Genomic DNA, 5,000 nt, shown 5'->3' with positions numbered 1-5,000 from the left:
TCCAGACTTCGGGAGTCATAATCGTATAATATATGTTGGGTGCTAGGACCCAGGATTCATACATAATAATTATAAATAAATATATATATATGTATATATATATATATATATATATATATATATATATATATATATATGTATATATATATATATATATAATATATATATATATATATATATATATATATATATATATATATATATATACTTGCAGGAAATATTTTTATGTAGATCAGGCTGACATAAGTCCTTTTATAGTTTATATATGAAAAATCTGTTTTGATGCTGTTACTGTTTACAATATATTTCACTTTTATTATTCATTATTTCTCATATCGTTTAATTATTTCATTATTTCCTTTCTTCACTGGGCTATTTTTCCCTGTTGGAACCCTTGGGCTTGTAACATCTTGCTTTTCCAACAAGCGTTATAGCTTAGCAAGTAATATATATATATATATATATATATATATATATATATATATATATATATATATATATATATATATATATATTTCTGTAATAGTTTCGTTACCGTATTAGGACATTTACAATGATAAACAATTCCAAGTAGATACGGATTAAACCATTCCTAAATCCTACGAGAGAGAGTGCACGTGAATGCATGCATCTTCTAGCCTGACACCATCAAGACATGTATTTGAAGAAGGATTAGCGAACCTATCATCTTTTCTGCTCTGTTTTCTTTTTATTACATCTGGACTACAAGTTCATGACATTAGTTTTACTTTCAATCTTAATGTCAAGAGTCCAAAGATATCTGTTTGGCAAAAGAAAAACATTAAATTCAATTTTGTTACAGTTCAGTAGGTCTGTGGATTATTGTTTCCATTGCTCTAATGCTGCTTTAGGCTTTACATTTTGAACCTTTTTTAAAAAATACGAATAAATTTTTTTCTTCTTCACTAGCGATATATTTGCTTTTTAAATCCATTCATTTTAGTCATATAAGTCCCCACATTTTTTCAACAATCTCAAGATTATTTTCGTCAGCGTTCATTCTATGAGAAAGGATTATCATCAGAGTAAACGAACAAATGTAAATGATTTTGACACTACGGAGGAGAAAAGATAATTTCGTTTCCTGAGACTGTCAGTTCCAGAGAACTTAAATCCTCGGAAGTTGCTCATCCGAATATATATTTTTTCCCTTCCACTCCGACGGAAAATGTATGCTTTGGTGATCAAACAGATTGCAATTTCCAGGGAAGAGTGATATGATAATCTTTATAACTCATTAAATTGGTTGATGATATCACTAATTGCAACTACAGCCGTTTTTAAAGATTTAAAGGCCGCTCATGAATGGTGCAGGCAAGAACGGTGACATTGCCCTATCGAGTAGGACAATGACCTAGAGACTGACCATATATACATATGATCAGCGCCCAAGCCCCCTTCCCACACAAGCTAGGACTAAAGAGGTCCAGGCAATGGCTGCTAATGACTCAGCAGATAGACCTATATTTTCCACCGAATCCCCCATCCTTAGCTCACAAGGATGGTGAGATGCAGCGACCAAAGAAACTAACGAGTGTGAGCGGGACTCGAACACCAGTCTGGCGTTCACCAATCAGGGACGTTACCACATCGGCCAACACAGTTTATTTGTTTTTGATTGTCAACATATCCAATCAACATCGTGTTTACCAAGGAGAATTGCAAGAGGTTGACCTTAACTGAGATTATAAAAATCTGTACATAGTTCATTTGAAAATGCCTTTTACTTCTAGTGAAGTTGAACAAAAATACTGCATGTTTCGAGACGTTATCCGGATTTCTGCCAATATGCGAATATTGAATTTCATCCCAAATTTTGAATGGTATTTACTCATAGTACTTTCATCTTGCAAAGTTGTGTCTTGAAAGTAAAATCAAATCTTTGATTAAATGGAAATTGTAGTAAACATTTACCAATTACATCATAATGCCTATAATAGACAATTTACTGGAAAATCACTATTAGTTAAAAGTATTGCTAATTTCAAGATGAAAAAGTTTCCGAGAGTCAGTATAGACAGACAGTTGCTCTTTAATATATACAGGAGATGTTCAGCTTGAACACAATATTCAATTTAATTAAGAACCCTGAGAGTAAAAACATAGTTTTAATCATAAGTGGGAAACCAATCCAAAAAACAGACACATAACAAAATAATATTATTCTTTCAGTTACCCCGTACTTTGAAAGGGTATAAAAAAAAAAATGAAGAGTAAGGTTATTTTGTAATTCCAGTCACAACTCGGAAGCTCGTATTTTTCTTGGGTGCTTTTCGACTGTAACATAGAAAAAGTTCCATTTCAATGTTACTGCTTAGCATAAAGAGATGAGATTCATTTGGCTTCATCAAATCAACTTTGATTTCGGCATTTTAACTTTTTATTATTTTTTTTTTTTTTTTAAGAAGAGAAACGACGTTTTTACTATAGATTATTTTGAATGGGAGGTTTTATTTGAAATATCTCTAAATTTATAATTACCTGAACTGATTTATGTGCATGATTATTTCATTGTGCTTAGTGGGATTGAAAAAAAAACACTTGTCAAAATGAAGGTCAGTGAGTATTGTTGTGTATGCTAATCCTGTCATAAACACAATTGCAAATAGTTAAAAGATATTATCATAAGTAGCAGTGTAATTATATATAAATTTAAGTATTTAGGCTCTATGATCTCCAATACAGGGTCTTTAGAATTAGATTTTAGTGAAAGATTGAAAAAAATCAAATCAGACAATGGGTAGGTTAAGTAAAATTTGGAAATCAAATCTCCTTCTAGGACTAATATGAAAATCAGACTATATCTCAGTTTGGTGAGATCAGTGCTACTCTATGGACATGAGTCATGCTATGACAATGAAACATTCTCCAATTGATTTAGTGGATTTCAAAACATAGCCCTCAGAAGGATATTGGGAGTTAAAAGGTAAGACAGGATTAGAAATGAAACTATAAGAGAGATTACTCGAGTGCCATATGTGGATGAGATCATGATGAGAGATAGATGGGGATATATATATATATATATATATATATATATATATATATATATATATATATATGTGTGTGTGTGTGTGTGTGTGTGTGTGTGTGTGTGTGTGTGTGTGTGTGTGTGTGTGTACGTACATTCAGGCGCGTGTATATGTTCATGTGTTTGTTCGACTGTCCGTAGTCATAGCCCAAAGATATCGCCAGTGACATTCATCGCATGATCCAAAGTTCGCACATTGAAGCGTAGTCGAGCCAGTGAGTAGTAAGGTAGTGTAGTACTTAGTGAGGAATTTTGGGAACGGGTTCGACCCTGGGTTCTTCCTTATTGAATACATCAAGCTTTTTGAGTAACACACGGATGATAAAGAATGAAATATCGAACGAACGAGATTTGATGTTGAATTAAATAGTCAGACTGGAGTTAGAGTCTCGCTCAAACTCGTTAGTTTATTTGGTCGCTGTAATTTCACCATCCTTGTGAGCTAAGGATGGGGGGTGGGGGCTATAGGTCTATCTGCTGAGTCAGCAGCCATTGCCTGGCCCTCCTTGGTCCTAGCTTGTGTGGAAAGGGTGCTTCTGCGCTGAACATATGTAATATGGTCAGTCTTTGGGGCATTTTCCTGCCTGATAGAGCAGTGTCACTGTACCTTGACCTGCCATTCATGAACGGCCTTTAAACCTTTAACAACGCAGAAAATAAGTATTTTCATAAAATCTAATATTTCAACTTAAGTTGAAATTCCTGACCACTACTGACATTATCTGTATCCTGGAGAGCAACTTCAATGAACACCCGTCAGATAACTTTAATGTCGAACCTCTTCCAGATCTAAGTTATTCATATAGGCGCTTTTGAAAATATAAAATAAATTAATCTTTAAAGAGCTCACACTATATTTACTGAAATGAGCAACACGAGCGAATAGTTTCATCCATCTAGTTAGATGCATTTCCTTCAAAAAAAAAAAAAAAAAAAAAAAAAAAAAAAAAAAAAGGAATAACATTTTACTTTAGAATTTAAGGTAATAGTACTCAAAATACTTTTTGACACCAGGTAATAAATGGAGACACGTAAATGCAGTTTTCGTTATCCTGAACACTATCTGGAGCTCTGATTTTTCAGGAGAGATTCTGTCCTCGATTTTTGGACGTCACTTAGATATCTAATACAGTATATATATATATATATATATATATATATATATATATATATATATATATATATATATATATATATATATATATATATATATATATATATATATATATATATAATCGAACGGTTCAACACGTTTCTTCAAAAGACCCATAAAAGAAAAAAAAAAACACAGAAATAAATCACTATATTTCGACACATTCATTTTGGCCCTCTCCATGGTGAACAATAAAAAGAAAAAATAATTGGACACATATGAAATGTCACAGTCGACTTCTTTTCTCCTTTTACTGTACATTGCATTATTTTAGATATAGTGATATATTTCTATTTCCTTATTTCTCTTATAGACCTTTTAAAATAAACATATATATTCACATTCCATGACTGGCTGCGTGTGTTCAAAATGCTACTCGGAAAATGTGTTTGCGTGTACGTGTATTTCCCAGCTTTCGGAACATACCCGAGATATTACGAGTCTCATTTTAAAAGCGATATCCTTAGCAGCGCTTGTAAAGCAGAGCTGGAAACCTAGCAAGCGAGTTTATGAGATCCTTAAAACGAGAAGGACCAAAGGAAATCCTGTGCCGTTTGTCAAGAGAGTCGAGGCCTTGCGAAGATAGAAATAAAAGAGAGTCTTTGCTAAAGAGTAAGTGCAAGCGTACATGTGGATACTTGGGGATTTAAGGTCTTGAGAAAGTAACATATATACGAACGCACGTGCTGTGAGAGAGAGAGAGAGAGAGAGAGAGAGAGAGAGAGAGAGAGAGAGAGAGAGAGAGAGAGAGAGAGAGAGAGAGAGAGATACCTATATATATATATATATATATAT

Source organism: Palaemon carinicauda, chromosome 5, assembly GCF_036898095.1.
Source record: "Palaemon carinicauda isolate YSFRI2023 chromosome 5, ASM3689809v2, whole genome shotgun sequence".
NCBI classification, from domain to species: Eukaryota; Metazoa; Arthropoda; class Malacostraca; order Decapoda; family Palaemonidae; genus Palaemon; species Palaemon carinicauda.
The sequence above is the reverse complement of the archived record's forward strand: the minus strand, read 5'-3'. Positions refer to the sequence as shown.